The sequence below is a fragment of the Pogona vitticeps genome, chromosome W (genome assembly GCF_051106095.1).
Source record: "Pogona vitticeps strain Pit_001003342236 chromosome W, PviZW2.1, whole genome shotgun sequence".
Classification (NCBI taxonomy): Eukaryota; Metazoa; Chordata; class Lepidosauria; order Squamata; family Agamidae; genus Pogona; species Pogona vitticeps.
The window spans coordinates 721,432-746,017 of record NC_135798.1 but is presented as its reverse complement, the minus strand read 5'-3'; the positions used below and the strand labels follow the sequence as shown (position 1 = coordinate 746,017).

The 24,586-nt window shown below is 47.0% G+C and overlaps 1 protein-coding gene across 1 annotated transcript in view; it reads right to left on the bottom strand.

The window, feature by feature from the left end:
* The window catches only part of LOC140702917 (uncharacterized), a 35,675-nt gene extending 13,439 nt beyond the window's left edge, over window positions 1-22,236 (bottom strand). Inside the window, 4 exon segments of the mRNA XM_078382346.1 lie at window positions 17,395-17,500; window positions 18,801-18,846; window positions 19,985-20,060; window positions 22,116-22,236. The gene's annotated coding sequence lies outside the window, so the exon portion shown is untranslated.
* Window positions 22,237-24,586: the final 2,350 nt, after the last annotated feature.

Below are 24,586 nucleotides of genomic sequence, written 5' to 3'. Positions count from 1 at the left end.
CAAGTGCCAAGCCACCGATTCCCAACTCGAAGAGCCTCCCCAGGATACCATGGTCGACAATATCAAAGGCCGCCAAGATGTCCAGGAGAACCAACAGAGACGTTTTGCCCCTGTCGGCCTCCCTCTACAGGTCATCGTACAGGGCGACCAATGCCATCTCTGTACCGTGGCACGGCCTGAAGCCCAACTGATATGGGTCCAGGGAATCTGTTTCATCCAAGTGTGCCAGAAGTTGATCAGCGACCACCCTCTCGACCACTTTGCTCATGAAAGAAACAGTAGTGACGGGCCTATAATTGCCAATTTCGTCCACCGCCATATTAAGTTTCTTATGGGCCTAATGAGTGTCTCCTTGAGGGCAGGTGGAGAGACCCATTTATTATTGCAGTGGCCCATTCTGTTGTTTTCGGCCTGGCTGCTTTGATTAGCTAGGCCAGGCAAGGGTCAAGGGAGGAGGTGGTGGCTCAACAGCGATCAAGCACCATGTCCACAGAGACAGGCATCACAGGCTGAAAGTTACCGGGCAAGATGGAGCACTGGACATCTCTGCTCGACTCACTGTGTTCAAAAAAGGAGAGAGCTCCCAGCAGATGGCCTCCACTTTAGATTTAAAGAAAGCTGCAAACTTGTCAGGTGAAAAACTAGGAGGAGGCCCATCACCCGAACCAGTTCCGGATAGGTCGCACACTATACGGAATAACTCCGCCTGCTGGTTTGATGCTTCGCTTATCCGGTTAGCGAAGAATGATCGACATGAAGCCTTTACCTTATTCAGGTAAAGGTTAGTTGCGACCTTAACAGCTATCCAATTATGATCCATTGGGTTCTTCCTTTATCTATGCTCTAGCTTTCTCCTAAACTGCTTCATCGTTCAGAGGTCCTGGTTAAACCAGGGCACTGGCTGAGCTCTACGGTAGAAAGGGCGTTTAGGCACAATCGTGTCTATGGCCCTGGTGGCAGTGGTGGACCAGCTGTCAACCAGAACGTCGACAGGAACACTAGCCAGGTGAGCCGTAACACCTCTCATGGCATCCTGGAATCCAACCGGATCCAGTAGTCTTCGAGGGCGGACCATGAAAAAGGGTCCCTGCTCCCTGTGATGGGGGAGAGCCACTATGAGGTTACGCTTTATTAGGTGGTGATCTGACCATGACAAGGGAGCTGACTCAAGGTCAGTCACCATCAGACCACACTCACTCCAACTGGTGGAAAAAAACCAGGTCCAATGTGTGACCACCCATGTGGGTGGGTCTGCTGACATGTTGGGACATGTTCAAGGAAGCCATAGTTTCCAAGAACTCAAGAGCTGGGCCAGAAGCCTCTGCCCCCGCATGCACGTTGAAATCACCCAAGACTAGAAGCCTCGGGGATCCCAACAGTGCCGCGGAGACAAAGTTGGCCAGCTCTGGAAGGGAAGTGGCTGGGTTGCAGAGAGCGCGGTAGACCAGCAAAATCGCAATACCATCCCTGGATCCAATCAACACATGGAGTGCCTCTAGTCCCGGCTTTACCACCGAGGAGCGCCTAGTAACCTCCAAGCTGGATTTATAAACAATGGGTACTCCCCCTGCCCCACCAGTCTACCCTGATGGAGGACCCCTTTCTCCGCCAATCCATGGTTATGCATGCCAGGTCTGCATCCTCCTCCAGAATAAAATCATGAATAACCTGAGTTTTGTTGGATACAGACCTGGCATTCAACAGCACCAGGGTTAGAGTGGAGGGCTCGCTGGGCTGGCTACCTCGATACTGAGGGTTGATCACAAAGTCATGAACAACCTCCAATTCTTGCGTGGAGATGGTAATAGAGGGAGGTGAGTCCACACCCTGGCCCATGACTTGTGTTTTCTTCAGGCTGATTGTTAGTCCAAAGTCTTGGCAGGCCTTGCTAAAACAATTCATGAGTTGTTGGAGGTCTTCAACAGAGTGGGCAACAATGGCTGCATCATCTGGAAAGAGAAAGTCTCATATGCATTTCAGTTGGACTTTGGTCCTTGCTCTCAGTCTAGAGAGATTAAAGAGCTTTCTGTCTGATCTAGTCCGGAGACAGACACCTTCTGTTGCTGTTCCAAAGGCGTGCTTCGGCATGACAGCAAAAAAGATCCCAAAAAGGGTTGGTGCAAGGACACAGCCCTGTTTCACTCCGCTTCAGATGTCAAAGGGAACTGATGTTGAACCATCAAAAACTACGGTGCCTTTCATTCCCTCATGGAAGGACCTGATGATGTTAAGGAGTCAAGGTGGACATCCAATCTTGGGAAGTATTTTAAAAAGGCCATCCCTACTAACCAAATGAAAGGCCTTTGTGAGATCTATGAAGGCCCCAAAGAGTGGCTATTGTTCCCTGCATTTCTATTGCAACTGTCTGAGGGAGAATACCATGTCAGTGGTGGATCTATTAGCTCGAAATCCGCACTGTGATTCTGGATAGACTCTGTCTGCAAGCAGCTGGGGTCGCTTGAGCACAACACAGGCCATCAGCTTCCCTACAATGCTAAGAAGAGAGATGCCACGGTAGTTATTGCAGTCACCCCTGTCTCCTTTGTTCTTGTACAATGTGACAATGTTTGCATCCTTCATGTTCTGTGGTACTCCACCTTTCCTCCAGCAAAGACGAAAGAATTGATAAAGTTCGGTGGTGATGATCTCTTTACAGCACTTCAGCACTTCAACAGGGATGTTATCCTTTCCAGGTGCCTTGCTGGAGGCTAGGGAATCGAAGGCCGCTTTAATTTTTGCTAAGGTTGTTTTGCTGCCCAATCTTCCAAGACAGGCAGGCACTCAATGTTATTTAATGCTTCTTCGGTTACTACATTCTCTCTGGAATATAGCTCAGAGTAGTGCTGCACCCAGCGGTCCATCTGCTGTGCTCAGTCCTGGATGATCACGCCTGTAGCAGACTTCAAGGGAGCTGATTGCTTCTGTATTGGACCTAAAGCCTGCTTGATACCATCATACATTGATACCATCTAAAGTCAGAATCCAGAGTCAAATATACAGCATAGTCCACGGTCAGAGTCCAGAGTCAGGAACACGGTTCAAGGAGCATGGATGCAAGCCAGAGGTTTTGACTTGTTGCTTCCACAAAATTCTGGCTGACTAGGAGCTGTTTTTATAGCAAAACAGCCCCTGAGCTGCTGGAAACCTTTCCATCCTGTCAGTACTCAGGGCTGATTGAACGGATGTTTCTGTGGACAGTCTTTGAGTGATCCTCTGACCTTTTGGCCATGTTTTCCCCGAAGCCTGGCCGGAAGCTGGTTTGCTGGGGAAGGAGAATCTGGAGGTGAATCAGGTGTTTCTGATTACTCAGCATTCTCCTCAGCCCCAGTTAACCCTTCTGGTTCCAGGTCTTCAGCTGCACTTATGACACCTGGGCCCGGGAAAACAATAGGGGACCTCTCTGAACTATTAGATGCCAAGAGGCATGGCCCTAAAGTAGTGCTGGAAAAGGCTCTGCAAGCTAGCCATCATGATAACAACACCTTTTCTACACGATCTTCCTATGGTTCAATTCAAGTTTATTGTATTAGCTAAAAACCATCACAATTGTTTAAAATACAGATATGGTCAATTAAAATCATGATAAAACCACAGACATATAAAATAATAAGAGACCCCTCATATCTGAGAATCTCCCACACAATTGATCGCAATGGCTTTCAGAAAATTAGGCTGAATATTTCTGGCTGCTTTTGCGAATAGTGCTGTTCAATATGTAACATAAGGGTCACAGTCCAAGAGTAACCTGACCACCTTTATCTGAGGGCTTTCCTCCTGTAGAGCAGCCAAAATGTTACCCAGGAGCTTTTCTCGGGGGTTCTGATATAGCTGACAATAGAGTAAATAATGGAGAACATCCTCTATCTCAACTGCTCCGCAGATGCACAGCCTTAGATGTTTAGGGACATTCATGTACCTGCCATCTAAGACAGCAGTTGGCATGGTTTGGAAGCGGAGTTCTGTGAAGGCAGTTCTCAAGGAGGCAAAAGTAAGTGAATCTAGGTATTGCGCCCTTGAGTGGTTTGTTTTCAACAGACGGTACCAGTGGGAGAAATCTGAAGAGTGGATTAAGACCAGGTCCTGGTCGCTATCCAATTTATAGAGCCAATCTCAACATTCTTTTAACCTCTGAAAATAAAAATGTCTATAGAGAGGGATTTAGATTTTAGTAGGTTTTGAGCTGAAGTTGTCCAGCCGCCATTCTTCCATTGCTCTATCTAAAGTTGCCCTGGCTTTATTGTATTAGCTATACATACCTTTCCATCCTGTCAGTACTGTCTAAGATAAGATCTTCCTATGGGCTACCAGTCACTTTGATTGAAGAAGCCCAACTCAACATACCGATGCTCACATACAAGCTAGCGGTCACTGTTTCGCTGCCTGCCTCTTCAGAACAAAAGGCGCTGATTTTATCTTGTGCAGATTTGCCTTGCCATATCATTCCTGGTAAGATAGATGCCGGAAACCTGAGTATTTTCCCGGTACAGCTCTGGACTTCCTCTCCTACCACCATAGCTGCGAGATCGATTGTTGCAAAGGTATTTTTTCTGCCGCCGGATTCAGTGACATCGGTACTGAGGCAGGGCTCAGGAAAAGCTCCACACGGCGGAGGCCCTTAAATAGGAGCAACCTCTTCTAGGACACATTCAGCCTAGTACAAGTCCCTGGAACACACCTATTTTTGTTATAAAAAAGAAATCAGGCAAGTGGTGACTGCTTCAGGACCTGCGAAAGGTAAATCAGAGAATGCAACCTATGGGACCTTTACAATGTGGCATGCCTAATCCAAACATGATTCCACAGGACTATCAGATAGCAATTATTGATCTTAAAGACTGTTTTTTCAGTATCCCCCTGGCTCCAGAGGACATAGAGAAATTTGCCTTTACTCTCCCAGTTCAAAATAATGAAAAACCCACTCACTGTTTTGAGTGGAAAACTTTGCCACAGGGAATGATGAACAGCCCCACTTTATGCCAACTTTTTGTTGGCAATGCCTTGCAACCCTTTCGAAAAGCTTTCCTGGACATGTTGATATGGACGATATTCTGATTGCCAGGACACTCATCGCAGATTTTCATCTGGATTTTTTGCATTCTACCTTGTCTGCCTTCAGACTATGCATTGCGACTGAAAAACTTCAACGCACTTCGCCTTTCAGATATCTTGGTCACAAGTTATCTCAGACTGCTTCTGTTCCTGTTATGCCACAATTGTGTAATCCAGTCTTTTACGCTGGTCCAACTTCAACAGCTTCTCAGCAACATCAATTGGGCTCGCCCTTTTTTAGCCGTGTCCACCCAAGAGCTTTCACCGTTGTTTTCCGCCCTCGCGGGACACTCATCTCCAGCAGACATTATTCCTGTGACTCCTGCCATGAAGAGGACTCAACTTGTTTCCTCACGACTTCGTCTCGTCTCTGTTTATCGCTGTCCTGACGCATCATGTCATCTTTCCTGCATCATTTTGTCTACACTGTCACTTCCAACTGCAATCCTCTATGTTCCAGACACATCGGATCACATCGCTATCACTGAATGACTTCATTTACCACACACTCCTTCACGCAACCTTTATCCCCATGTTAATGCAGTAGCGGATCTTTTTGTGAAAGCTAGACTCCGCTGCTGACAACTTTCGGGTTTTGACATTGACTCTGTTTACTTTCCTTTCCCACAGGGCGATGTTGAACAATTGCCAGAACTTTCTACACCATTTCAAACTGCATTTGCTGATTTCTGTGGGACTGTTCTACCTAATCCTCCCAAAGACAAACTTTTAATGTTCCTTTCCTGTGTTTCCTGTTCTCTTACAACTTGCTTTTCTCCACAGCCTCTTCAAGGAGCACGCACTGTTTTTTCTGATGGCTCTTCCACTTGTGGTGTTCTTGTTTGGCAAAATGACTCTGGAGCCAGGACTTCCCATTTCACGGTACCTCAGACATCAGCCCAGTGTTCAGAACTAGCCACTGTCATTCTTGCGTTTGAAACTTTTGCTCATGATTCTTTTAATCTGATTGTTGACACTCAGTATGTCTTCAAATTATTGACGCATCTTCTGAATTCGTATTTATCTCCAAACATTGATGATGCTTTACTGTGTCTGTTAAATCACAACTTCTTTTACAGAAACACTATCTTCCCTGTTTTGTTGCCCACCTTCGCTCTCATTCAGGTTTACCTGGATTTTTGACAGAAGGAAATGCTGTCGCTGATGCCGCACTCCGAGAAACTGCCTTTCCTCTTTTTGACAATCCCATTGACTCTCACGGAATGTTTCATCAATCTGCTAAATCATTGAGCAAGCTATTTTCAATCCCCATGTAACATGCTCGGGATATTGTTGCTTCTTGTCCCTCCTGTGCTAAATCTCCATTGAACTTTCTCTTTGATGCTGTCAATATTAGAGGAACTGAAGCCAACCAACTGTGGCAAATGGATGTCACGTAAGTACCTGCTCTCAACCCTACGTATGTCTAAACTTCACTTAACTGTGGATACCTTTTCAGGATTTATCTGGGCCACTACCGTGCGTGGAGAAACTACACGACATGTTATTTAGCACTGCATTTGTTGCTTTGCTGTCATGGGTCGCCCACATGAACTCAAGACTGACAATCGTCCAGCATATTCCTCTGCAGCCTTTTCTGACTTTTGCACTCAATGGAACGTCAAACTCAAGCATGGCATACCTTTCAACTCCACTGGACAAGCAATTGTTGAATGGGCTCATCATACTTTCAAATCCTTGCTTCTCAAACAAATGGGGGGGGTAGAGGGTCCCAACTGCAGATATTCCTACCATTGTTGCCAAGGTCTTATTTACATTAAATTTTCTGCTTACCCTTCATAATAGGTCTCACTCTCCAGTTGAATTTCATTTCAGATCTGAGGAACAGCCTCCTCGTCCTTTGGTGTCATTCAGACAGCCCCCAGATCCTGAGTGGAAGGGACCTGTGCCACTGATCACTTGGGGACGTGGATACGCTGTGATCTCCCTTGATAAAGGACCCGTGTGGATTCCTTCAAGATGCGTCCGTCCATGGTGAAGCACGTCTCAGGCTGGTTTACAGGACTTTTCTTCTTCCTCTTCCTGATGTGCTTTTACAGTTTTGTATATCATTGTGTTTTCCTCCTCATGCTAGTGTCCAAGCCTCACGTGTTGTTGAAAATGAGTTCTTAAAAATGGCGAATGACTTAATTAATACTACCGATGAAAAGGATTGTTGGATGCATGCACATTCAACCCATGTTAAGGCTTGGCCTATTGGGCCCTTTCGTTTCCTTAATGTTTCTGATTGGGCAATGTTTCTATATTCTCTGAAAGCGGTACCATTTCTCAAATTCAAATCCCTAGTCTGATACTTTTAGTCTCCCCCTTTTTTGTGGCCCGTTGCCCCAGTTTGCCTGGAAGCGCTTAATGGGTCTATATCTCTGGGTTCCTATCCCAACTGCACTCTTATCCTCAACCTGCCATATGGCGAGGTAGATTGGAATACAACTACACAAGACTATGGTCATTTTGCCTATCTGCCTCTTTGCCCATGCCATGAAACTCAATGTGTTTACAAAGCAGGTCGTGCTGTCACATGAAAGAAAGTGGTTTCTTGGGAGTGTATAGGCAAGACAGGTTGGCCTGGTAACAGGACACGATGGCGGGGATCTATGTCTCTCAAAAACAATGACTATTTGTTGTTTAAATCTATGGCTTAGCAGCGAACGGACATAAAAAGGGGTTATGGTCTTGAGAATTACACTTACGGATTGGAGAAGGGTATCTTTTTTGTTTGCGGTTTTCCTGCTTACAAAGTCCTTCCTGCCTCTTGGCAGGGCCGTTGTACACTAGCCTCCCTGGGCCCGTATAATCTTTATGTCGCGCATCATGCTTCTATCTCGACCGCTAGAAACCCATATACAGTGGTGCCTCGCTTAGCGAGCGCACCGTATAACGACGAATCCGTATAGCGATCCCCTTTTTCGGGAGCGCTATACGGAGCACCCAATCGCTGCACTCGCATTGCGACGATTGGGGAGTCCGGCGGCCATTTTGGAGCCGCGTTTGGCGGCTCCAAAATGGGCGCCGGATGACCCGAAATGGCCCCGCGTGGTGTTTTCGCGCCCTCGGCAAGCGAGGGGAGGGCGCGAAAACGCGGCGCGGGGCCATTTTGGGTCCATTTTGAAGCCGCAAAACAGCTGTTCTGCGGCTTCAAAACGGCCGTGGACAACCCGAAATGGCCCCACGCGGCGTTTTCGTGCCCTCCCCTCGCTTGCTGAGGGCGCGAAAACACCGCGCGGGCCATTTCGGGTCCATTTTGAAGCCGCAAAACAGCTGTTTTGCGGCTTCAAAACGGCCGCGGATGACCCGAAATGGCCCTGCACGGCATTTTCGCGCCCTCCCCTCACTTGCCGAGGGCGCGAAAATGGCTGCCCGGGGCCAGGAAACTTCTCTAAGTGGGAAGTTTAGGGCCGATTTGGAACGCATTAAATGAAGTTTAATGCGTTCCAATGGCTCTTTACTTCCCGCTTAGCGAAGATTTCACATAGCGAAGGTTAATCAGGAACGGATTAACCTCGCTATGCGGGGCACCACTGTATATATAAACGCCGTCACACCCTTACTTCGGGAGAAACAGCCGTTATGGATATAGCTAGTTATTTCATTCCTTGGATTACAGGAGCTAATACTGATCTCAAGCTTCTGGCTATATCCAAGGATATAGAACTTTTAGCCAACGCTTCCAAAGTAGCCATTAAAGCTTTGCAAACGGAAACTGGCCAATGTTGTTGCACAAAACCGATTAGGCCTTGGCTTCCTTTTTCTTTGCAATGGCGGTTTATGTGCTTCGCTTAACCAGTCCTGCTGTTTTACATTAATAAATCCGGTTTAATAGAAGAATCCATGGAAAAAATTCAGGCCGCTGTTGATGATCTTCGCGCTAATGACGATGGCCTCCTAAGTAACTGGAGCTGGCTATGGTACTGGTTACCGAATATTTCATGGCTTCACACATTGATTATATATGCTGTTGTCATTTTTGTGATACTTATTCTTCTTTGCTGTTGCATTCTATGTATCCCTTCACTGATTTCTACCTTCCATGATTGCTGTCAACCACGGTCACCTGTTGGTCTAACACCTAGACACCTTTATCAAATTAAGTACCATGGCTTACCTTCAATTCCTGCTAAAGATTTTGAGGATGTTTATAATTGAGATAAGATGATCCACAAGAAATAAAATAAAAAGTGTGGGGATGTGGAAAATACTATGCATACGCATATGTTATTATATTCGTTTGTTTAATTGCTGTGCCATTACCTAAGTGTCTAATGTCATGTACACATAACTGCCTGTTGTATAACCATACTGCATTGCGATTGCATTAATTGTTGTTGGGCAGTTTGTACTCGATGCCCTATTGGTTAATATGAAATGTTATGTAATCTGTTTGCCAATAAAAGCAGGTGTCCAGGCTCATGCTTAGGCTGATTCTCGGACATGCTTTAGAACTCTATACCAAGTCTGCAGACTAATTATTTTCAGAGATCTCTCCCCACACCCCTTGTGTTGGAACAGGATTCCAACAATTGGAAACATCGTATAGTGATCGCAAAAAAGGCATCGTTAAGCAGATTAGTCATCAAGCGAGGTCATCGTCTAGCGAGGCACCACTGCATTCAAACAAAATCAGGCTTGCTTTCACTTGAGCTTGTTGTGTCTCTTGATCTCTGAGAACAGATCCTGCCCCTCCTCTGTATGACAGCCTTTCAAATATTTGTAAAGTGCCATCATATCATCCCTCAGTCTTCTTTTCCCAAAGGAAAACATGCCCAATTCTTTCAGCCTTTCCTCATAAGGCTTGACTTCCAGCCCCCTGATCATCCTTGTCACCCTCATCTGAACTTGTTCCAATTTGTCAACATCCTTCTTGAAGTGCTGTGTCCAGAACTGGACACAATCCTCAAGGCGAGGCCTCACCAGTGCTAAATAGGAGGGGACTAGCACCTTGCGGGATTTGGAAACTATACTTTGATTAATGCAGCCTAAAATAGCACTTGCATGGAATTGGCCTTCTTCACTGCCACCGCACACTGGGTTGACCCTTTCATCGAGCTGTCGGCCAGCACACCAAGCTCTCTTTCCTGATCTCTCACGGATAGCTAAGAACCCATCAACTGATAAGTAATGTTTATTTGTATGATGTGTAAGAACTAACAGATTCAATACTATAATATAAATTATGTGCGGCAGACTCTTAGGGCGACAAATTCCATAAATAATTGTTAGGAGCATAACCCCACCCCCAAAGCATACTTATTCATATAATCATACATACATGTATATATCTAGAGGATTATGGCACCATTTCTAGCCTGCAGGCTAGTGCTGCTGCACAGAATCCGACCCCTTTAATCATTACTGATGGACACTGGTCTGCCAGCAGATAACACGTATAGTACTCTCATCATCTCCTCCAGGGATGCTTTGCAAAATTGGAGGAATAAAAGTTTCACAGAGACCAGTGTAGAAGGAGCAATACAACAGAACATGGCCAACCGTCTCCCCCACACCAGCCTCACAAGGACATAAGTGCTCTTCGTAAGGAATGTTCTTGTGTCTGCCTTCCAGCCAGGACTGAAGGAAGTACATCAAACTCTGCTCATGTAAAAGCTTTTCTATATTTTGGAAGGGTCAGAGTATTCAGATAGCTTGCAGGTAAAAACGCCTGACCATCACCTCTAAATAAATAAATAAAATAAAGCCAGGATGGGCCGTAGCTCTGCTGACAAGGTGTTGCAGCTCACTCTCTGTGATGCCCTAGGGTTGGTCCTGTTTTGCTTTGGTATAGCTCATTAACAAAATAGCACTTCTCGAGAGGCCCAAATTATTTAATTTCTCATCCACAGATCTTTCCTATCAGGACTGAAACTTGTCAGTTAGCACTAAGGGAACCTAACCCCACAGGGTTGAAGAACATTTTAAACCAAAAAGTTATCTTAAGTATCCATGCCCGAGACTCTATCAACATCTGCCCTGTTTCTAATCGTAAAAGTACATTTGACACACAACTCGGGAGTCCAAGAACAGTTCTCAGAAATTTCATTTGAACGGACTCCACTGCAGTAAAATGTCTGTATCTACACTGTCAGGATATTGTAATTTTTTGTAGGCCTGAACCAAATGTGGATTAAATGTGTTATTAATGAACTGCCATTATGAACAGATGTGTGACTGCTGAGTCACTATGACTAATGAAGAGATGATGCAATGTCTGAAGAAGAGATGACCAGGTGCAGAAGATGATGTAATGTGTCCTGTGATTGGACTGAAGAAGCTTTGTAAATGTATATAAGAGAACAGTGTGTACATATCTTTTTCTTCTCTCTCTATCACTTGCTGATATCCTCTATATCGGTTTGTCTGATGATTTCCTGCCACGCCGAAGTGCTGCCAGTCTGCTGCCACTGTACACCATAGAACATCTGCGCTAACGCCTTGGCATTGAAGACCTGTATGGCTGATGGTATATACTGACCTCCTTTTGCAAAGAAAAAAATGTATGAGTGACTCAATACTTCTCTGAGCATTTGCAATAGCGTTGGATAATTGAGCCTTCCAAGATCCTGAGGACTGAAAGATCACAAGATTTGACTTGCTCAATTGGATGGTCATTTATTTGCCATTTATGTGTGATCCATAGAGTTTTTTTGGGGGGGGGGTTGTCCCAATGTGCATTACTTTACATTTTTTTAGATTGTAACATATTTGTCATTTCTTTGCCGAGTCTGTTGTAAGCCACCCAGAGTAGTCAACGACTAAATGGGCAGGATATAAGTATTATCATTATCATTATCATTATCATTATTATTATTATTAACAACAACAACAATAACAATAATAACAATAACAACAACAACAACAACACAAAACACAGCATCCACACTAAAATTAGAGAACATGAGAGACACTGCAGACTAAAACAACTGGAAAACTGGCAGTAGCTGAACATGCCCTAAAACAATCTGAACATGAAATTCTATTTCAAAGCACAACAGTACTGAACAACACCAGCAACCAATTTGTTAGACTACACAGGGAAGCCATTAAAATCCACAAACATCAGCACAGTTTAAACAAAAAAAGAAGACAGTCTAAAACTCAACAAAGCCTGCCTCCCAGTACAGTGGTGCCCCGCATAGTGAGAATCTGTGCAGTCAAAACTGTCGCTATATGGATTCCTCGCTATGCGAAAAAAAGCCCATAGGAATGCATTAAAAACCATTTAATGCGTTCCTATGGGCAAAAAACTCACCTTTATGCAAAAATCCTCCATACGGCGGCCATTTTCGCTGCCCGGTAAGCGAGGAATCCAGGCCAAAACACAGCGGATGGCCATTTTGCCATCTTCTCCACTCCAGCTCCCCCCTCTCCCCACCTTACAGCTGATCCGCGCGCTGCTCTTAGAAGCTTGCCCAGGCTTGCCCAGCAGGTAAATAGGCAGTGGAAATGCACTGGGGAAGCCTCTGAAAGTGGCGCTTTGCTGGGGTGGGTGGGTGGGTGGCAGGGGCAGGCCCGCCCCCCACCCCCCCAGGCGCCGCTTTCAGAAGCCTCCTGGGGCTTTTTCAGTAGTGAAAATGCACCTCTGAAAGCCCCGCTTTGCCGTGGGGGGTGAGGGGGGGCACGCCTGACCACAGAAGAGACCAACCACAGAGACTGGCGAAACATCTCCATCAATGTATAGCAGTGCCATTTAACCATTTCAAAATTCGACAACTAAAGAAGAGATGACAACAGGCCGCATATTTCTGATAATAAAAAAGGGCAACGAACCCAGTAATTATCGACCAATTACATGCCTTCCAACAATGTTCAAGCTCCTCACAGGAGTGCTGGCAAGATCAATATCTAAACATTTAACTGAAAACTCCGTCTACCCAACTGAAGAGAAAGGGAACTTTAAAAAAGTCAAGAGGCACAAAAGATCAGCTGCTTATTGATAAAATGATACTGAAGAATACAAAAAGGTGAAAAACACACCTTAACAGACATTAAAAAGTCATCTGACTCGTTGTCACACAGCTGGATTAACACCTGCCTAAAAAAATTTGGGATTAATAAAAACATGGTGAAGAAATCAAAGAAGTTAACATCAAATGAGGAATATTTCAGGAGGATTCTTTGTCACCACTGCTATTTGACATCTCACTAATCCCTGTGTCAATAGTTGTTGTGGGTTTTTCAGGCTCTTTGGTCATGTTCTAAAGGTTGTTCTTCCTAACATTTAGCCAGTCTCTATGGCCGGCATTGTAACATACAGCTCTGCTCTCACCTGTCCGTCACAGCTGGGCAGGGGATCATAAGCCAATGAGAGGACGGAGGGTGGTGCAGAAGGGGGAGGAGCTGAATTATATAAAGGGGTGTGTGTTGTGTGAGAGAATTGAAGGATGAGAGATTAGAGAGATTGATAGAGAGAGTGAGAAAGATTTGGTGAGAGCTAGTTAGTGAGGAAAAAGTCTGTGTGATTTAGTGATTGAGAAACAGTGATTTACAACTTGATTTGCTACCTGTGATTTACTCCTTTTATTTGGTTAAATCAATAAACAACGTTTTGTTTTTAAAGAAACACTTGTCTTTTTTGAATATTAAAGATAAGTTGGTGGCAGCAGTTTGAAGAAGAGTAGTGAGCACTCCTGGAGTCCTGAGTTGGTAGAGGCTTCAGAGTGGCCCGCTACAGACATCTTCAGAGGACAGCACTCTGTGCCAATAGTTTTAATTAAACCTGGATTAAAGGTAAAGGTAAAGGTTCCCCTTGACAATTTTTGTCCAGTCGTGTTCGACTCTAGGGGGCGGTGCTCATCCCCGTTTCCAAGCCATAGAGCCAGCGTTTTATTCGAAGACAATATTCCGTGGTCACATGGCCAGTGCGACTTAGACACCGAACGCTGTTACCTTCCCACCGAGGTGGTCCCTATTTATCTACTTGCATTTGCATGCTTTCGAACCGCTAGGTTGGCGGGAGCTGGGACAAGCGACGGGAACTCACTCCGTTGCGTGGATTCGATCTTACGACTGCTTGGTCTTCTGACCCTGCAGCACAGGCTTCTGCAGTTTAGCCCGCAGCGCCACCACGTCCCTGGATTGGGCTACCATATTTCAGAACAAACAGAAAACAAAATCAATCATCTGTTATAAATGGATGACCTAAAACTAAATGCAAAAAGTTCCACAGAGATAAAATCACGGCTAAATGGTGCAAATATTTAGTTAAAATATCCAGAGGAAATTTGGAATGGACAAAAGTGTCGCTCTGTCTATACACCGTGGCAAGATTAAAAAAAAACTAGATGGAATATAGAGTTTTTAAAAATGGCAATATTCTAAAATCACTTTGAAGTGGTGACAAATCTAAATACCTTGGAATACTAGAAGCAGACAACATCTTGCAAACAAAAATTAAAGAACTGACAGAAAGAGAAGATACCAAAAGACTTTTTTCCTTTCTTTTCCCCATCTTGTGCCACATTACTATTGTTGTTTTTTACTTTATTATATTGTTTCTATTCCATTTTTTATTGTTAGTCGCCCGGAGTAGACTTTGATCTAGATGGGCAGGGTATAAATCAAATAAATCAATAAATATAACAGACTGTGGAAAACCTTAAAATCAAAATTAAATGGGGGAAATGCAATCAAAGCCATAAACACATAAGCTGTTCCAGTAATTAAATAGCTAGAATAATAGAATGGAATAAAAACAATTTATTTATTTATTTGTTTGTTTGTTTGTTTGTTTGTTTGCTTGTTTGCTTGTTTGCTTGTTTATTGGACTTATATACCGCCCCATAGCGCTACAAGCACTCTCCGGGCAGTTTACAATTTTTAATTATACAGGCTACACATTGCACCCCCAGCAAGCTGGGTACTCATTTTACCGACCTCGGAAGGATGGAAGGCTGAGTCAACCTTGAGCCGGCTACCTGGGATTTGAACCCCAGGTCGTGAGCACAGTTTTAGCTGCAGTACAGCGTTTTAACCACTGCACCACGAGGCTCTTGCTCGTGATTCAGAAGAACTGAATCAAAAAACATGGAAACTTACGAACATGCATCACACACTACATCCAAAAAAGTGATGAGGACAGATTATATTTACAGTGGGGTCTTGACTTGAGAACTTAATCCGTATTGGAAGGCGGTTCTCAAGTCAAAAAGTCTGTAAGTCAAGTCTCCATTGACCTACAGTGCACTGAAAACCGATTAATCCCGTAACAGGCCATTTTTGTTCCATTTTGGTTTTTTTCTGGTCTGTAAGTCAAATCTCAGTCTGCAAGTCAAATCTAAATTTTGTGGCCAGAGAAGTCTGTAACTCAAAAAGTCTGTAAGTCAAGCCGTCTGTAAGTCAAGGGTCCACTGTACCATGAAAAATCAGAGGCCGTGGATTACTGCAAATGCAGCTGGTAGTAGAGAAAGAAAAAAGAAACCTAAATATTTATATCAGTACAAGTAGAGAAAAATTACTGGAAACAGTGAATATGGAGACTATTTTGAAAACCACAGAAACCAAGGCTCAATATAAGAAACAAGAATTTGAAAAGTAATTAAACAGCTGGAAAAATAAACCACCACATGGACAACACCTGAGAAATACCGATGGAAAGCATGATGCTAATTCAACAGAGTTAGTGCTAACAACACAGGTTGACTCTTCCAATAAAAAGATGAAACCTTATCACACCTCATCGGTGAATGTCCAAAGATTTCACAAACAGATTACAAGGTTAGTGCACTGGTCATTATGCAAAAAATAGAACTTGCCAGACTCCAAAAACCCGTGGGAACATCAGGTAGAGAAGGTGTCAGAAAATGAGGAAGTCAAGATCTTGTGGGATTTCTGGATCCAAACAGATAGACACCTTGACCAGAGATGGTAAGAACAGAAAAAAGAAATGCCCGGATCATTGACATTGCAATTCCAGGGGAGGCCAGAGTTGAAAATAAAGAACTGGAAAAACTAACAAAGTATAGAGACCTAGCCATCAAAACTTCTTGCCTCTGGGTGCCGCCAGTTGAGCCATATTTTAAAAAATTGAGGACAAGACTTGGAGATCAGGGTCATCCCAGGATTAGGAGGAGAGAAGTTCTTGGGGAGAGACTGGCTTCAAATAGGAGACCTGGCTGAAACTGCAGCAGAAGGACGAACTGGGGAGGTGGAGGAAACGACACCAGAAGAAAAGGTGTTGCACATTTCATGAGAACAATTACGAAAATGGCAGCGAGAGGCTTCAGAACTGGAGGAAATTAGAGGCAAAGCGGGACCCAAAGGGACTACGAAAACAGAGCATAAGATTGACTTGGGGGATGGGATCCTATACACAGTAGTAAAATCAGAAGGGAGGGGGTAGAGAAGGGACAAATGTTTTACCCCGAAGGTTACAGAGAGTGGTGCTTCAACGGGCTCGTGATCTACCCCGAGCAGGACCTATCCTGGGGGTGTAGAAAACCCCGGCCAGAGGAAAACAGCAGTTCTTCTGGCTGAAGAAGAGGAAGGAGGTGGACAAAGGCCGCCGATCACATTCGCTCCAGTGAAGGCCACCCCCAGCAGGGCCATGAACACCAAGGTCCCTCCTGGACAGGCCTTTCGACAGAACAGGGATATTTTCAAGAACAGGTTTCCTTCAAGATGTCTTCCCTGACCAATTTTATGATCTGGATCTTGGAACCGATGTGGTAATTGTAAGGGGTGAAGCCACCAAAGGTTTCCATTTATCATCCCCAAGCAAATGGACAAGTGGAATGGTTTAATTGGACACTGAAGGGAAGGTTGAGAAAGTTAACTCAGGACAAACCCAGAAATTAGGATACACTGAGGAGTTCCCCCCAGCCTTCCACCAAACTAGCAAATTGGTGGTAAGGTTTTGATTATGAGGTCTTTCTCCAAAGTAGTCACTTGGTGGGAGGCCCTTTTCCAGACCGGGATGGGGCACCAGGGGCCCTCCCAGTAAACTCCACCTCTGGAACCTGGGATTCGTAGGGTCTGGGGACCTAAAAGATGGCCAGAACACGGGACTCTGGAAAACCCCTTGGATGCTCAACTTCCCCTTGGATGCCTGGAGACAACCCCACCTGGGGTTGACTCAAGGCTGGTCGGGAAAAAGGCTCTCTCCCACCTTTCCCCCTCCAAAAGAACCCCCAAACGCAGGAGCAGCTTCTTCTGTTCACCCTCCTGGATCCCAAAAGAAGGAAGGAAACATTCGGGAGAGGCCCCACACCAAGCAGCATGTAACCCACAGCAGTTAAGGCAGGGTGGAGCCCAGCAGGATTGGGCTAAAACAATAAGAACACTCTGCACATGTTCAGAGAGGCAGTGTGTTAGATAACTGTGATGTTTACTCACGTGGCCCCTGCTTGTTTCACCCAACACAGAGCTCACACGTCCTTTATCTCGCTGCCACCCGCTGACCTCTGTCGACACCCTTTAATTAGAAAGATTGAGGTCCAAGCTGAGGATAAAGTTGAACAACAGAGGTTTATGGATTACAGTTGGCTTAAACGGGTTCTTCACAGACTTTAATGCATTCATTAGATTATTAATAACTTGTTTCACTCTTAACTCTTTTCGCTCTCCGTAAGTTCCACACTCTTAACCCCTAACTCTGCCACCCTCTCTAAGGACCACAGACTGACCTCCCCTTCAGGCTCACTCTCTCTCTGCTTCCCATCTGACTCCTCCCTCCTCCTCCTGACAAGCCTCGGGTAGCTGCTGACTCCGCCTCTCCAGCCCTCTGATAGGTTCATGCAAATCAGATAATGAATATAAATAGCATGAGTGCTGTGGATGATCGCCACATTCCTCCCCCCTAAGAAAAAGTTTGTTTCACGGGGCGGGGGGGGGGAGATCGCCTTTCCGCCTCTGCCCCACCCCTGTGGCCTTTCTGGGCCTCTTTCTCTTTCTGCCCTGCTTTCCTCTCAGGTGGAAAAAAAGGCTTTTCCTGCAGTGCTGCCAGGAAGCCCCCCTCCCCCAAAAAACCCACAAACACAAAGGGAGGGAGGAAATCCCTCCACACACCCACCATCCCTTTTCTGCAGTGGATCAACAGCCTGGGATCTGGTCGGGAGGGGGATCTGGACTTCCCTTCCCTCACCTCCATCCAGAGCCATTCTGAAGAGTCCCCTTCAATCGCCATAGACTAGGAGGGGGGAGGGGGATCCTGAAGAGGCTCAGGATAGCAGGCCAGGTATCTCGGGGGGACGGAGGGAGAGCCATCACCCCCAGCCGAACCACCCTTCTCCCACAAAGCCCATATCCCGCTTCCAACCTGGGGTGTGAGGTTTGGGGGGATGCTGGAGTAAGGAGAAATTGGGAGGGGAGAGAAAGAGCACTGGGGGACACTCCCCACTTTCCCCCCTCTTTCTCTCACCCCCCAAAAAGTCTGCCTGCAGGAAAAGGTGATCGAGGAGGACTCACCAACACAGACAGAGAAAGCCCCCAGGTGTCTTGCTCGGGGGCAGGGGGAGGGCGGGATCCAGACTTCCCATTCGGCCCCTTCCCAATTTAGCCCTCCCCCCATACAAGGAGGGAGAGGAGGAGGGCAGGGACCAAAACAAAGAGATGACTCCCCCCCCTCCCTCAAACTGTGCAAGGCCTTCGTGCAGAGCAGACCAAGTGGATTGTCCAGTCTCTGGGGTTGGGGGGGGAGACTGGTTTTTTTTTTGTTTGTTTTTTAAATATCTCTCTGCAAAGCCTTTTTACCCCTTATCCCCCCCCCCCAGTCTTGCAACTCCCCCCCCCCAATTGCTCACCTCCTTGCAGGTCCTCTGGCGGGAAACCCACAAGGAAGTAAGAAAGCTAGAATTAAGAAGAAATTTTGTTAGATATTACAAAAAGAAGGTTGTCAGATAACCAGTATTAAATGCTATTATATAACAAATCAATTAAGATGTATTTCAGGTATTATAACCAACATTAAAGATTTAATATGAAAATAATTAGAAATGCGTGGAAGCCAGGGAATTTTGGATAACTTTTTTTTTTCAAAGAAAACATTGGGGAAGAGGTTAAAAAGATTGATAAACCTGTTCTAAAAAATACTGTATTTTTCTGTTGATGAGACACCTTTGTTTATAAGACCCACACAGACTCTTTTCTAACCCAAAAATTAAGAAAACTTGGTTTTGAGTGTTTAGCCTATGAGCTCAGAATGCTCGGACATTAGGAGTCCCCGTTGCTTCTGAGCCTGCAGTCTCCACCTCCAATGAGGCGTGTCCCAATCAATTTGTAGAGCATCAGCTGACGTCAGTTCCATAAGACTCGTGATTGGAGCAAGCTAAGTCTCCTGACTGTAGGAAGCAAAGCCTCGAGATTGAAGGAAGCCTGTTTACAGAGGCAACGTACGGGCCCTTTTTCGTTCTCTCCGTGCTCTCAGTTTACATTTGGGGGCATCGAGAGCCTCATGCCAGGCTGTCCAGGGTTGGAATCACACCGACAGCACCTGCTCTTGGTGACCACAGGGTTGAGCCAAGCAGGACTGGGAACCAAAAGAAAAACTCTCTGCACATGTTCAGAGAGGCACTGCTGTAGACAGTAAAACTGGGACTCACACAACCCAGGTTGAAACCTCCACTCAGCCAGGGAACTGACAGTGTGTGTTTGCTTTCACAAACCAGAGGTCTCCAGAACGGGGCGACAGAAGGAAGTTGACAGAAGAGACTCAAAGTGAACCTCAGAATATGGGGATTTCACACCAATTCCTTTGCACTGTCACGCCCATCTCAGTGGCCCCTCTGGCCCTCACCAGGCACCACGGAAGATCTGGTAGGAGGCGCCCTCCAAACACTCCCAATGCTTCCTGCGATTGGGCTAAAATTTTCTGAAATACTGATGCAAGCTTTACAACATCTTGCATCCTGCTTATCATAGGGTTATCGTTTAATGAATGAACAAACACAACGGTGCTTCTGATCCCAAAGAATGAAACAGATCTTACCTGCTTTAAGGGGGGCTTTGGGTTTCTCTTTTTGTCCAGAGAAAACTGGGAGAGCATCAAATCATCTCACCCCATTCTATGGAGAAAAGAAAAAAAAAACCAAATCATTCTAGAGCCTTCTTGGATGGACAAAACCAAAAGCTTTCCCTTAGCATAGAAGCCTTTTGTCTTTCTGACAATCTGGAGAATTCAATTCTTCAAAAAAATACCCTCTGGTTTATGAAAGTGGGTGGGTGGGTGGGTTTGTGTGCTTCTATACCCACGATTCCAAAAGCCAGGAAATAGCCCAAAACTGCTGCACAATCTCGTGCCCGCCTTTCCAGCTGGAAAAGGAGGCCGAGCCAGACAGAGCAAAGGGAGGCTGAAGGGTGGCCACAGCCAAGGCAGCCGTCCAGAGGGTCTACAGCAGGGGGTCCCCCCAACCTTGGGCTTCCTGATGTTCTTGGACTTCCGCTCCCAGAAATCCTGGCCAGCAGAGGCGGTGGTGAAGGCTTCTGGGAGTTGCAGTCCAAGAACCTCTGGAGGCCTGAGGTTGGGGACCCCGGGACTCTGCAGGAGACCCTCTTCTGCTTGATACCCTTCACAGCCCTGACCATGGCTTTGTGCCTGGGGGAGGAGTGGTCACTTGACAAAAAGGCAACTCAGCTTCTGGGATTTTTCCTCGTGTGGTGTCACTCTGCGAATGACAGTGGTACTGGGGGGGGGACTCCTGTTCAATCCCCCCCAACCCTCAGCCTGTGGAGTGTTTCAGGTTTCCATTAATTCCTCATAATATTTCACACAAAACCAGAAAGAGGCTATGCAGAAGAATGTGGTGGTGTGGTACCACCCGTGTGATGATGACACACAACTTCTGCCTGATTTTTAAGACCTTCCAGGAGGACCTTTGCTCAGCCTCTCCAGCCCCCAAGGTCTGGCCATCCAGCCGACCTCCGTCCCCTGCGCCAACGAAAGCAGAAAGACATAAACAATCAAAGAGGAGGAAAGTAATTTTGAATGAAAGAATGAATGAATTCTAAGCTAATTAAGAATCTAATGATGGAATTTCTTGCCTCTAAGAAAGTCTCTTCCTGGAAACCAAGAGGAGATTCAGAGAATTTCCTCACACAAGACTCCACACACACACACACACTTTTCCCAGGGTAGGAAATGTGCAGCCCCTCTCCCCCCCAGGGGCTCTCCTGCCCCCATTGCTCTGGGTGGGTAGGAAGGGGGTGGGGGGGTGTTGAGGGTCTGGGTTCAGGGCAGGGCCTGGTTCGCGTTCCAGGAACTTCCCTCCGTTGCAGGCTGCCATAGAAATGAAGTATCATCCTTATCTGCCACATCCCTCCCTCCCAGCCGACCCCCTATCTACTCCCCCCCTCCAAGCCTCATTTCTCTGTGGACCCCTCCTATAGTCCCCCCACCCCCTACACCCACCCCCTCGCACTCCTCCTTTTCCTCCACCCCCCACAAAAAGGACCCCTTCCCCAATGCTTTCCAACAAAAGTGGTTTTGGGGGGGTTGCATCCAGACTTCGGTTGGAGAAGGTCGGGGGGGGGAAGAGGCGGGGGGGGGAGAGAGGCGAGCCTGAGGGGGCTCAGAGGGAAAACACACAAAGACACACACACACACAGGCACACAATGGGGGGGCGGGGGGCCTTGCTGTTTGCCCCTCCAGCCCCTTCGGAGTATCGGGATCTCACCCCGCCCAGACACCCCCCACAAAAGGGCCCCTTTCCCCAAAGCTTTCCAACAAAAGGGGTTTCCTGGGGGGGGGGATCGCGCTCAGACTTCGGCTGGAGAAAGTCCGGGGGGGGGGGAAGAGGCGAGCCTGAGGGGACTCTGAGAGAAAACAGAGAGGGGGGAGGAAACACACAAAAGCCCCACTGAAGATTCTCCCCCCCCCCCACACACACACACACACAGACACACACACAGAGGAGGGGAAGAGGGACGGAAGGGCCCCTCCTGCCCCCCCCAGGAGTGTGAGGTGGGGGTGAGGTGGGAGGGCCGGGAGGGGCGTTTTTCTGCCCTTCGGGAGTGTGGGGGGAGCGAATAGGAGGAGCCTCTTTCTAGGGCCCCCCCCACCCCACTGCCCTCCCCCCTCCCTCCCTCTCCCCCCCCAATAGAGACCCCCAAATCGACCCACCTCCCTCCGGCGGGGAAAAGAGGTCCGAAGAAACGGCGAGAGAGGAAAATGGAGGGAGGGAGGGGGGGGGGGCACGGCCTCCACTTCCGGTTCCGGTGGGGGCGCGAGAGGAAAATGGAGGGCAGGAGGGGGGGCACGGCCTCCACTTCCGGTTCCGGTGGGGGAGGGGACGCAGCTCCGGAAGCAGCCCCCTCCTCCTCCCTCCTCCCTCTACGGCTTTCGTAGTTCTCCCCCCTCCCTTTCCTTTCCCTCCCCCCCATCAGCCTTTCGCGTCATCATCCTCGGGTGATGGCTTAATAAACACACTCACACTCACACTCACACTGACACAGACACAGACTCTCTCTCTCTCTCTCTCTCTGGGAATGGCTTTTGCATTGTGTATGTACTAGACATTTTTTTAAAAAAAAATAGAGTTACCTGCAGAGACGTCGTTCCCAGAAATCTTTTCCAACCATCATCCTTCACAGTCTTAGCCCAGGAGACAACGGGATGCTTACCTGGAGAGACCTCGTTTCCAGTAGGAGGTCCTCGCGCAGAGATCTCAAGCCTTGATCCAGAGGATCTTGTTGGGGGCAATACGGGGTCACCTCCTCAAAGGCCACTGGAAGCGGGAAGGAGAAAACACAGTCTTACTAGGTGGAAAAGGTCCCACAACAACGTCCCACAAACCCCATTTGATTAAAAGGTTTGAAAGTCACAGGCGTCCTCTGAAGTTCCACTTCAGTAACGTGAGTCGCACGTCCAATTTTCTGACAAACAGGACAGCTGCCACAATTACGTGTCAGTTTTCTCAGCAGAAATCACAGTTTAGCAGAGTATTTGGCGGTTCAGGCAGTCCAGGAATAATTCACACGCAGTCCAGCAGCATTTCCTTCAGCATAGTGTATTTCCAGCAAATATATACAGCAGTCTGGCAGCATAGCAGGCAGATGTGGTCTTCAAGCAGGCGAAGATACAACTAACTGTACAGCTCTACATATATACGTATCCACAACCAATCAGGTTACACATGACCTCATTACACATTACCTCATCCCCAGGTTACATCAGCCCTGGATTACATCATCTCTGCTGAGTCATCCTGACTCACTTTCAGCACACCTGATTAATATGGCTTCTCATTAAACTACTCCATTCTGCTCAGGCCTGCAATTTTCCTTGACATTACGTCCGGCTGATTTTGAAACACTGGGCCAGTAGAAAGGAGTAGTAATTCCATTCAAGGTCCTTTGGAGGCCAAGGTGGCCAGAAAAAGCAGCAGCGTGGGCTAACATGAAAAACCTTTTCTTGGCAAGGCTTTGGCACTGTGTCCAGGGAGGCAGGAGCTCCTCGTAAGAAAGTCCCAGACCAACCTTGACACAGCCACCCACACTTATGGAGAGAAGGACATGGGGTGGATGGGGAAGAGAAGGGAAGGAAGAAGAGGCGGAGCAAAAGAGAAGTGCCCCACCCACCCCGAGGCTCCTCCTCCTGAGGGGTGGGGCATCACCTCCTCCTCCTGGATGCCCCCTCCCCCCTGAAAGGGAATTCAAAAGGCTCCACAGCCAAGCCAGGGCGAAGGAAGGCAGGGGTGGGGAAAATCACCTGAAGAGTCGCCACCTCTCCTTCCCTTTGGAAACCTTCCCCGCCAAAGGAAGGAAGGAAAGCAAAAAAGGAAAAGGGAGGTCTCACCACCACCAGAGACTGATTCCCTCGATGCTCACACACATACATGATTGGAGGAGATCCTTGCGAGCATCCTGCCTCCCAGGGTGGGATTGTGACCCTCCCTCTCTCTCCCTCCCCATAAATGACCCCTGTAAAAACTACATATGAAAAAGACATGCTCTAATGTTTCAATTTCTTTATCATTGCAGGGGCATAGTCGATTTTCATAAGGTATACTGTGGTAACATCCTTCTAAAACTGCAGATGGAAGGCAGTTAAATCTCGCTCCTGAAAACTCCTGCCGGCATTTTGAGATGGTTAGGTTTTCCAGGCAGTTAGCTCTTTGGTGGAATTTGAAATTTAGACCAAAGTTCACGGGTGAAGAGATTTTGCGGACATTGTAAACACCTTTTCTCGGTAACGACAAGCTGATGCTTTTATTCCAAATCCAAACAGGATTCCTGGGTGAATGCCCCGTACGAAAGTCCCTTTGCGTCCCAAGACAACCCGAGAGGTTTCACTGGGGAGGAAGGCAAACCAGAGTCAGCCCCGTCCCTTGGAGACGGCAGACGGGGGGGGGGTCACTTTTCTGCTCCCAACAAAAACATCCAGGGGAAATGGTGTGGCCTGGGGGGCAGAAACCTCTGCCTGAGCAGAAAGCGCTCCCTCCCCCCACTCCCTCCCCCACTTTCTGAGTGTACAACCTCAGTGTTAATTAATTAATTTTTCATGAGGCTCCGGCTGCCCATCAGTCCCTTCAGCATGTTTTGAAGGCAACAAAAGGCTCCACTTCTCCAGCTCAGGAATTTTCCTGTTTTTAA